Here is a 12,076-nt window from a genome sequence, read left to right as displayed (position 1 = left end):
GGAAGCTACAGGGGGGCCTCTGTCTCATGTCCCACTTGGATTGCCTGATCTATGTTTGCCTGTGGTTTGCTTGGATCACCTTAGTTGCTGGTTATAAATACATATTTCTCGATATTTGAGCTTCTAAAATCTTGTGAGAAAACTTAAACTATTTCAATCGTCATGCATACAATGCTAAAATCGTAAACAATAATTGCACCTAATTAAATAATTACTTAAGTTTATATTGAGGGAATGTCACTGTACCTACTTATCTCTACATTTCCACTATTTAAACATGCAAGTATGATAGTTAACAATAGTAGCGTTATCTATAACTACATGTAGCTTTTAAGTCTCTTCTGTTCTCCTGTAAAAGAATAAGATGAATGTTATTAAGAATAATTGACAAAATAATGAAGTACATGTATGATTAAAATTATACATAAGTCAATGGTTTAATCTCATAATTTTGTTAACATTTGATTTTGGTCGATTCGCAGCTCAAGGTGTTAGGGTTTTTCAAATTAGTTTGCAATTAATTTTAACAAAAATATCACTCAATTAAGTGGTTTTTTAAGTCACCTTTGCCAGGCTCTCGCTGTTGTAATTAATTGTGAGCTGGTTAAGTTCCGCTCTATAATTTGCTACCTGTAATGGTCTTTTTGTTGCTGCTATAGCTACGAGCTAATAAATCGAGTATATGCTACATTGAATTTATATATTAACGACGATGCACGCTTGTGGTATATACAGATAAACTTATCAAAGTGTAGAATTAATGTTGTACGAAATCAGAGAGGAACAATTGGTGGTATCGACTTTTAGAATCCCAAGTTGAGATGAAATAAATCAGTTAGGTTTTGTTTAAGTCGCATTCTTCGCTTTCGTTGACTCAATTCATTCCTTACATGTTATAAGTGTTTCAGTTTTCACACGGCATTTTCATAATCAGATTGCCTTAAGGTATTGGTCTCTGCCTGTGCGAATAATAAGAGCGTATTTTACATTTACTTTAAAGTATTTCGTTTTTCATTTTTAATTTGTTTCTTGCGGACGCGCGTTTACTAACACGTTACGTAAGCTTGGAGAAAGTGTGTTGTTGAAGTCGTCCTGGAGAACTAGCAATCTGCTGTTGATAACACACTGCGCACTCACTTCCGTCTGGCAATGAAACTCGTGACCTTTATTTGCTCTGCTCTCGCCTGTACTCATGCACATACATAACACAAAAGTATTGTAAATGCAATGTAAAGTATTGTAAATTATATCGTGGTTATTGCACACATGTGACTGAGCGTTTTCTTGGTGTTGTCTCTAACCAATCGTCCGTAGTGTTGTATCGTTTTTGTAATGTGCATGTTTAAATGTTATCTCATTTCATTGACCACCGTCCATATCATGCATTTTATCGGTTGGTCGAACAAAGACGTTTACTGGATGGTAAACGGTTCAGGTTTTTCATTTTTAAAAGCACTGTAATTTGTCGCTAATTTGTTGCTAAATTTAAAAATTTGTCGCTCGAAATGATCACCGGAAAATAGAGGAAATGCTGGCTTGATATTAGACTGTCACAATAAATACTGTATGTCGAAATAGAAATAGTGTAGAAAAATACTGNTACATAACTTTTTAAGCGATAAAACGAAGTCGATAACTTAGCGAAAACAAAGGCAGCTGAGACACTGTAGATAAGAACTCTGATGGCTGATATGTAAAATAAATAATGAATTAATATGTTAATCTATAATGAGTACGGCGGAACTATTAATAATACATATGTGGATGTACGATGAGATCGCCTTAGAACTTGGAATTTCACGTCCACGTCTGTGCGACATCCACGAATATGTCTTCATCATTTGAGATCGAGGCTCCAAGGTGGATGCATGATGGGATCACCTTAGAACTCACAATTTTAACATCCGCGTCTGTGCAACATCCACGGACATGTCTTCATCATTTGAAATCGAGGCTCTAAGGTGGATGTACGATGAGATCGCCTTAGAACTTGGAATTTCACGTCCACGTCTGTACGACATCCACGAATATGTCTTCATCATTTGAGATCGAAGCTCCAAGGTGGATGTATGATGAGATCGCCTTAGAACTTGGGGGGGGATCACCTTAGAAAATTTCACGTCCACGTCTGTGCGACATCCCCGAATATGTCTTCATCATTTGAGATCGAGGCTCCAAGGTGGATGCATGATGGGATCACCTTAGAACTCGCAATTTTAACATCCGCGTCTGTGCGACATCCACGAACATGTCTTCATCATTTGAAATCGAGGCTCCAAGGTGGATGCATGATGGTATCACCTTAGAACTCGGAATTTTAACATTCGCGTGTGTGCGACATCCACGAATATGTCTGCATCATTTGAGAGCGAGGTTCCAAGGTGGATATATGATGGGATCACCTTAGAATTCGGCATTTTAACATCCGCGTCTGTGTGACATCCACGAATATGTCTTCATCATTTGAAATCGAGGCTCCAAGGTGGATGCATGATGGGATCACCTTAGAATTCGGCATTTTAACATCCGCGTCTGTGCGACATCCACGAATATGTCTTCATCATTTGAAATCGAGGCTCCAAGGTGGATGCATGATGGGATCACCTTACAATTCGGCATTTTAACATCCGCGTCTGTTCGACATCCACGAATATGTCTTCATCATTTGAGATCGAGGCTCCAAGGTGGCCGCTATACAAATTCAGTAATGTAGCAGATCGCAGTTACCTTCGCGAAATGAACTATGAGCTCTCCTACATCAACTTTAGCCTGGCGCAACAAAGTGGTTTAACGATAGTCCGCCCGTCGACCCCACTCCTCCTCGTCGTCATCGTAGCAGGCGGCAACGCAGCGGCGCCGGCAGAGCCCGCATTTCAATCGAGCCGCGCGCCGCTCATTCGAGGTCGAGACGTTGTTCGGTAAAGATCTTTACGTCCGTTCTACCGCGAAAACGCCACCTTGATTCTTCAGACGACCATCCAACTCACCGATTCCTGGTGCTAGTGCAACAGTGGCCGCAAACGCAGGTGTTGCGTTTGATCCGTCAATTTCGTTCAGTGCATATTTTAGCAAGTGTAAAAGCGGGCAGCAGGCGGGATCAAAACCAAGTGTATGTGTGTTGTGCTACGACTCCCCGCGTGAGAGAGAACCTTTGTGTTTGTGTACAGCTCGTGTTGTGTGCTATTTTGGTTTCTTTACTAATAACATAGCTGCCACGTAGCAGCGTGTTTTGTGCTATTTTCGTGCCGTTCGTTTCACTCTGTGTGATCGCGACGATCGGGCTACGGCAAGAAGAATTAATACGCCGCCAAATAGTAGTAGTGTTCGCCTTCTCGACAGCGTCTGCCATTTTTGTTTACATCGCTTCCTGTGTGGTGCTAAAAAAATCATTACCGCATAATTAATAATAAGCGCTTTTGTAGTTCCAGCGGACAATTTACGGAATAGTTTTTATGTAAACAGTGAAACTCGTAAAGGAGGTGGTAGTTAGTGTTCCACTTGAAACGCGTTTGGATTACCATTGCATTAACCCACTTGTTTCACGGATACGTATTTCATCACTTCGCAAGTTCTAGGATAACACTATAAGGAGTAAGTCATTTGTTTGCTTGCCTCCGCATTCGCAGTCATTTTCCGATTTGCACTCACAAAGGTCTAAGGAAAACGTTATTGCGATTAAGAGTACGAATACGCGCTAGTGTTTGATCTTAACTGCCTCACAACTTTCTTGTCACTCCTCTCATGATAAACGAGCAAAAGCGTTCGTTGTCTGCTCGATCGGGTAATCTACGAAAGGAGTCGTCAGAAAGAGAGATGGACGGTCTCCTCAAAAACGGATTTGGTGTTTTCTTGGTTTTTATATCACTGAAAGTAGCTAAAGTGTTGATACTTTAGAAGCAGAGTGGTAGAATATGTACGTATTTTGAAAGGGCGTTGTTGAAATCAAAACCGGTTTAGGCAAGAATATACTACGGCATGTATGCACGTATGGTTCTGGATAGGTGTGTGTTGAAGTCGAACAGAGTGTAAAACGAGGTTTCGCAGACGTTTCTCCTTCATTGCCAAAGACACCTGTATGTGTTTGACAAAATGTGAGGCCATTATTATAAACGTACAGTTTTTATGGTTAACATAAAACAACAAAAGTGTACATAACTTTTTAAGCGATAAAACGAAGTCGATAACTTAGCGAAAACAAAGGCAGCTGAGACACTGTAGATAAGAACTCTGATGGCTGATATGTAAAATAAATAATGAATTAATATGTTAATCTATAATGAGTACGGCGGAACTATTAATAATACATATNGCAAGCTGGCACTACACATAGCCTGTCTCGAAATAGAGATGGTGTAGAAAAATGCTGCAAAAGGGTATAATTTGTCGCTAAAAGATGGTACCTACTTATACCCATTTTGTCGCTAGTCTATCCTCTAGCTAATCAACGAAAAACGATTGGAAAACTGCAAACTGGCACTACACATACCATATCTCGAATTATAGAATTATACTGCAAGGGGTATAATTTGTCGCTACTCGACGAAAAACGAGTGGAGAACTGACAAGCTGGCACTACACGGGGCGTATCTCGAAATAGAGATGTTATAGAAAAATACTGCAAGGGGTATAATTTGTCGCTGACAGATGGTACCTATTCTTACCAATTTTGTCGCTAATCTATCCTCTGCTGAATGATGGTACTTTTATGAGTTTTTTCAACGCGAATGTTAACCCAGGCACAACCTTTCATTATAATTTTAAAACGTAGATCGTGCAACATTGGTTTCTTTTTAAAAGTATAATTATTAAACGTGTTTTGTTTTCACGTTCGTAAATTTCAATGTTTAAGTGTCTTTTTGTTTGTTACATTTCGCACTGATAAAAACGAAAACTACTTTTCATCTCGCTACCCGACGCATTTAGCTTTCAAACGTGTTCGCGTTCACGGTATAAGTGATTTATATTCATTCGCCCCGATTAACGAAGAACAATTAGCTGGTTACGACTCGAAATCGAAATGGTTTATGCGTACTTACCAACATAATAATGCCTATGCCTATAACCTGTTGTATTGTAGATGCATTCCGCTAATGTCAGAGACGCGATTGCAATAAAACGTTGCAAAAAAGTCGTAGATTTAGGCCACCCTGTTGGCTTTTGTAAATAATATTACAGAAAAATTGAAAGATGTGTCTGACATTTACATTTTTAAAGTATCTAACTAATGAAATATAAGCCGTGAATTATTTCCGAAAACTGTGCAGTGATGAATTATCAAATTAGCGAGGACCGCACGTGTTCGCACATATAAGGCCTGTACTTAGGCCGACGATATTTTAACTATTTTTTTATTTATTTTCCGATATTCTTATTCCAGTTATTATTATTGGAGTCAGCTGTTGTTTATTTTTTGTTTTGAGCCCTTGTCTTTGTAATATTCCCTCCTTCTTTCGCGATGTGGTTACACCATCCATTCGGTTGGTTCGTTTGAAATTAATTAAGCAAATCGTATCGCGTATTCACGTCGAACATTCGAATCGATCGGTGTTTACGTAACGGCCGACGACGACGTTTTGTTCCATTGTTTTCCGTTTGTAGCGGGGCTATAAAATGCGTGCGGTTCTGCGCTTTGAATTATGGGTTTCACTTTAAAATGTACAATTGAGTAGTACATAATACAACCGGCGAGAAAATACACGTGCCCGTAAATGTGGACTCTTTATTACTGCGCGATTAGATGCTGTATTACAATTAAATTCGGATAATTAAATACATACTTAATCCAGTGGCGGTTCGTGCCTTCAAAAATTTAGGTGTACCAATAAACATGTATCTCTACACAGGAAGTGTAAATCATTTTGAAGTGAAACTTCTATATAGATGGGGTACTACGATTTACGATTTTATTACGCTAGAGTCCCGGCGGCGTGTGCTGTGCACAGCTGTTGTTTTCTTACCTCTGCTCTCCACGTGGCTGGGCATCTTTGCCTCTATTTGCGGTCTGTGTAAAAACCACATTTTCATTATAAGTGAATTCCAAGGATTTTAATACACTATCATATACCCCAAAAGCAAAATTGCTGTGGTTACTGTTGAAAAATTGTTTTTTTTTTTGTATTTTTTTAACTATTTATGTATGTTAATGTAGATAAACCAATTAAAAATATCTGTACAATCTATAATGTTAGTGAAAATAGACATAAAAAGTATTTTCTCAACATCTGGGTTGGTGTTTTTATAATCATTTTGTTTTTATTTACACAATTGTTTACATGTGTCCAATTGAAGTGAAATCAGTGTGTATACATATAAAAAATAAGTAGAAAGACGTATTTCGTTGTCGTCGTTATCAGCATTAACAAGTTTTGATGTGTGTATGTATGTAATAGTTGCATTGCGTCATTATTTGTTTCACTTACTTCAATATCACGCCAGAATTTCAAATTAGATAATTCGTACTCGTTTTATATCCTTGAATGTGAAAACTAGTTTAAAGGCCGAATCTATTTAAATTTTATTTTTATTGCACCGAACGTTTCTGTTTTGCGACGCGGAATTGTGATGCGTACAGAATAAATTTAAACGTTCATATTTTAATATTAAATCTTGTTATCTAGTACAGGAATGATTACAACAACGAATATTGTACCTTCTATTAATTTAATAAGTTGTTAAATTTCCGAGGAAATGGAGTTATAATCAGTATATGTATATGACAAAATTAACTCCGCGTTTCGGCTGTTTGTGTCGTTAATCACCTGTCGTACAATAATATCTTCATTATTGTTATCGATCGGGGGTGAGTTTTCAGTACATAAACTTTGATTTTCAGCCGAAAGAGTGGTTGTCGCATACGCTTCTACTTTCTATCTAGATAATCTTTGCATTTTCTTCCGTTTGCGAGCAATTATTTAATCCAAGTCCCTTTACCCTTTTTAACTCCTTTTTTTTGCCTCTAATATGTCTCTAACAATAACCCTTCATCTTTGAATAGTTGTTCTACCAACCAATCTCACCTATTTCTAATTGATTTATATAATATCCTACTCTTTGTAATGCCTCCCCCATTTTCAACCTTGTTCCGATTCGTTTTTCGATCAATGTTAGTAAAACCTCTATTTATACTTACCAAAGAAAAATTGACCAAATAATGAAGCAGTTAATTCACTTTATATAATTTTGAGACCAGTTTAAATATCTATTAACTTACAACCCGGAGACCCTTTGGCCTGTACGAATCTTTACTCGGAATCAAATAGTTATAACATTTTTGATGGATTTTCGTACTAACCATCGACTGCCTTCGTTGAGAGCTGCTCTAAGACAAGATTCCCTTTCGATAACTTCCGCAAATCCCGCCGCATAACCACCAGTATCCCTTCTCTCATATAGGTAGGCCTTTTTTACCGCTCGCCACCACACACGTGCACAAACAACCCGCATACATTAACGTTGACGTATGATCGGTACACCTTTTTTATTTACGGTATTTTTAACATGTTTTTATAATATTACTAGCTACTACCTGAAATAGAGGACAAAACAAACAATAAAAAAGCGCACCCACTTCCGACCTATCGTTTGCCGCTGGCATCAAGATTTTGAAATGTGACTTTAAAGGCTAATTATTACGAATATATGTTGTTTACTTTAAGATAAGAACATCTGTAACTTTCAATATTTAAGGACAATTTCCGAACCATATTTGAGTTCCCATTAAAAAATACATTGATCGTAGGAATTATTACCCACTTTGTTTTCACCCGGTCGTAGTTGTAGGGCGACCTTTTTCATGTGGCACTGAAACCAGATAAGTCAAATTAGCATAATTTAGTACTTTCCCAGATTATAAATCAAATTTTTATCGTATCTAATTGATCAATGCTATCTAATTGATTGATAATTTGTTTACAAAATGGTTGAAGTACCAACGTGTAGTAGTAATATTAAATTGAAGGTACAATAATTGGTAGACGTGTACGTATTTTACTTATACATCGACAAAGTATATTTGATTTAATTAAAAGATCATAACGGACAAATGCTTGTATCATTCAGTTTACTTTACTATCCAAAAGGGTCCCAAATTCTTGTGTGCCCAAGGGCATCGGCATGGTCTAAGACGGTCCTGATCGTTACAACTAAGGCATGTTGTTACATTTATGTTTACAATCCAAAGACAATTAAAACAAACGAAACGAAAGTGGCTAACGATGATGTAAAGATGTAAACTATCTCAATAATTACGGCAGTGGCGGTGTTTGTCTGCTAAAATAAAGAGTTACAAGTCCGTTCTTGTTATTTATAGCTTTTACCCACACATTTCTGCGACACAATACATATATGCGTACATATACAATAACATTAAGTTTGCACGGTTTTTGTAGGTGCAGTGCCAACTAATCATTTCGGCACTGTTTTGATGTACAGGATGTTTAGGGAAATAGTCGCATCGGGGAGAGATAAAAAAAATGAAAAAATGGCTAGAGCACAGCATCTGTGCCTTTTTTTAAAGGAAAATTTAATCCTTATAAATTAAATAATTTTTACATGCAATCGAGAAATAAAAAGACACCATGGTATAGATTGCAGATACATAAATTAAATTATTGTATCAATACATTACAGCAGGTCGCGAAAATGTAGTTTGCAGCTTTGCAGTACCTATACTCGGAATCTTCAGCTTCACAGTCCTGTAAAAATTTTAAGTTTCTGATTTATTACTCTTAAAGTATTAAATAGAGGCAGCCTTTTAATGAGTATTATCAAAGGTACTGGCAGACTAACACTAGAAAACTTATAGCTTATAAATTTTTACATACATTTTTCAAAATTTAATAAATTTGATATACTCCTTGCTAAATGAAGAAGATTTTGCTACCGATGCGATGCTTACTTTTAAAATTATCCACATACGTATGCATGTTGAAGGTGTTTGGCGTCGTTGCAATGATAAAAAAATGATGATAACATTGCGTTAGTTTTAACGTAAGTCGCTGCTATAAAAATAACTGAAGGTCACAGAATGTAAGCTCGGCTATTTAAGAGTAGGAATAAGTGTATTATTATTAGGTTAATCTACGTGTGTGTATACTTACTGGCGAATGTCATCTTTATACATAACATAACATAGCATATCAAGACAAATCACCAGTTTCAAGTTATTTAAGGAACTGTAAAATGATTAGGAATGGGGTTTTCAGCAATTTTACAGTAATGCTTTTATATCGATGCTGACAGGCAAGGAGGAGTTGGAGATTAGTTTTAAATAAAATGAAAGCGGTATTGATAAAACAGTATTGTATAAAAATAAATAAAAGTAAAACAAAAATACTGGTACCTGGTACGCAAGGAAAGAAAAAGTAGGGAAAGAGGTAATATAAAGATAGGAGACGAAAACTTAGAAGAAGTGGTTGATTTTCGGTATCTAGGAAGACAGATAAATCAGGATGGAAAGTAGAGATATAAAACAGAGGATAGGACAGGGTCGAGTCGCCGTCAACAAAAAGAAGTCTCTTCTTTGCTCGCGAACAGTTAATTTAGAAATTTATGAAAGCTTGTGAAAAGTCTGAGCGGGTGCGAAATATGAACGGTAGGCGCGGCTCAAAAGGAAAGTTTAGAAGCGTTCGAAATGTGATGTTACCGGCGAATGATGAGGATACTGTCGATAGAAAAGGTTAGAATTGAAGAGGTATTAGAAAGAATAGGAGAACAGAGGACTCTATGGAAGTGAATAAAAATAGACTAGATCGGATGGTAGGACACCTTCAGAGACATATTAGAAGCAGAAACAATAGTAAGAGGTAGACCTAAGAGGGATGTTGTAAGTTTACGGAAATGCGAAGATTAGCTTAGGATAGGGAAGAGTGGAAGTGCGTGTCCATCCAATCTTAGGACCTTATGACGATGATGACAGATATACGAAGATTTCACATTTGTACACTATTTTTCGCTGGAGAATATTCCAAATTCCACTGTTTAGTATCCCTAATAAAAGACAAAAAAAGTATGGCACAATTCTAAGTATTTACTATCCCCCATGGTCATCTGATGTGATAGCTACTTGAATCACACAAACGCACTTCTTCGGCTGCCCCCAATCTTCCGCATGTTCTTCTTATTTACCTTTCTAGTTAGTCATGACTTAACAGGGTCTTTCCACCTTTCCAGCAGTGTTTTTCTGGCCTTCCTTGTAATCGGCTTCCTATGGGGTTCCTCTCCCAGCTAATTGGTGTGTTTTTGCGTACATATTTATCAAATTATTTATTATATCAAAAATAGACAGATTTAACTAGAATGTAATAGAGAAGTTTGTCAGAAAATTGTGGACAAACGTTTATAGAACATCCTCTTCTTTTCATCCCAACTCATCACTGGGTTCGTGTACTGTCTCTATCGGCATTTATATTGCTATTTGCGGTGAATAGTTTTTCGTAAACAATAAAAAAAGGGAGCATGTTTGTTAGTTAGTTAGTTAAGTAAACATAACAGTGGAATTTCTGACCTCAAGGCAACGAACGGAATTTGATGAAATCGATTCGTTGCCATCAGTCCAATTAATGTCTCACGCGAAGCATTTCGAGCGCATCCTTGCTTGCTGTTCTTATATTATTATTGTACACGTCATCGACGTCATCAAGCCAGTCCTGCCGAAAGAGGAGGAAGACAGGAGCGGGTGAGAGAGTGCGAGCTAACGAGTCGAGCACAAAGCGAGGCACCACGTCAACATCGTTTATCAGGAACAGCCTCTCTGCCTTGCTTTTCCTCCAAAACGACCAAAATTAGTTTTGATACCGTTGAACTTTATAAATACATACAGAGATCTATGTGTACCACTACATAATTGCTTACAGAGTGCCTCATTGAAGTTGATCATTAAAACTCTCGGATAAAACAGACAATGTTGCTGAAATAATAAACCATTAAGTCTATCAAAACTTTTTGCTTAATTGAAAAATTATAATAAACACAAAATACTTTTGGGTCACCTTTCTCACCAGCTACTAATACTGCTGGGCGGGCAGTCCTTCTGGTCTTCAGCCCCCCTTTAGAAATTGTGGATATGGATGGGTGCTGGTTGAAGTGAGAACCGAGCGGCATGGCCTAGAGGTTTAGACCATTGCTTAGCATTCGGGAGGACGCCGGTTCGATTCCAGATCCGTCTGCCTTGGTCCAAGTTTTTCTGTGGTTTCCTTGGATAACTTAGGCAAATGCTGGGGCAGTAATATTCCACAGATAATCTTTCATTCTCTTCTGTCTTCATTTCGTCCGTTCTCACCCGAACCACCACCCACCCATTCCCACGATTCCTGAAAGCAGGCTGAAGAGGGCCTTCCGCCCTACCTTCCGGCATAGTCCGGAGGGACTGCCCGCCCACAAGCATTACTGGCAGGTGGGAATGAAACACCCAAAAGTTTTTTTTTTTTTTTTGAAGTGAGAAAGACTTAGATCAAAGTAAACGGACCCGGAATCGAATCGGAATCTTCCCGAATGCTAAGCAATGTTCTGTACCTCTAGGCTCTGCCACCCTGTCAAAGGTTTAAGCTTTTCAAAGCCAGTATGAAATGAACGTTCACTAGTCGAACTTGCCCTTTGTACTGTTAACAATGATGCATTTTGCAACAGTCTATAACTGACACATGTCAAAATTAAATTGCACCACAATATCCCAATGTATAAAGTCACTTAGGAGGATCTTAGCATTCGTTGGATTCTGGTTTTTCCACCCTGGATTCCGATCTTTTTTATGCACTTTCCTTAAAACCTTATAAGTAGGTAGGCAAATTCTCTGGAGCAGTAACACTTCACGAATAATCTTTAGTTCTAATCTGTTTTCATTTCGTATGTCTCGTCTCTTTCCTGACCCATTTACTAACTCACCCATTTGCATGGTTTCTAAACGTGACGGAAGAGAGTCTTTGGCTGTATCCACTAGTTTGCACCACAATGTAGGTCGATGGGTTGAACCATTCACTAGCATCATTTGGCGAAAGTGAAATAAAATGGTTTTTTCTGTATATTGCGCGATCTCCATTTGGAGAGCCTTCGTATAGTTGGTTATTGTTGGTAGACGTTA

The 12,076-nt window shown here is 37.8% G+C and overlaps 1 protein-coding gene across 4 annotated transcripts in view; it reads left to right on the top strand.

The window, feature by feature from the left end:
* The window catches only part of LOC108739236, a 119,196-nt gene that overhangs the window by 9,183 nt on the left and 97,937 nt on the right, over nucleotides 1–12,076 (top strand). For 3 of the 4 annotated variants that reach the window (XM_018473053.2, XM_018473050.2, XM_018473052.2), the window contains exon 1: nucleotides 2,913–3,591. The exons of the other annotated variant lie outside the window; for it this stretch is intronic. The gene's annotated coding sequence lies outside the window, so the exon portion shown is untranslated. Of the gene's footprint in view, nucleotides 1–2,912; nucleotides 3,592–12,076 lie in introns of those variants that run through there. 4 annotated transcript variants of the gene reach the window in all.

Source organism: Agrilus planipennis, unplaced genomic scaffold (assembly GCF_000699045.2).
Source record: "Agrilus planipennis isolate EAB-ADULT unplaced genomic scaffold, Apla_2.0 scaffold140, whole genome shotgun sequence".
Taxonomy (NCBI): domain Eukaryota; kingdom Metazoa; phylum Arthropoda; class Insecta; order Coleoptera; family Buprestidae; genus Agrilus; species Agrilus planipennis.
This window is presented reverse-complemented; position numbering and strand designations above follow the sequence as displayed.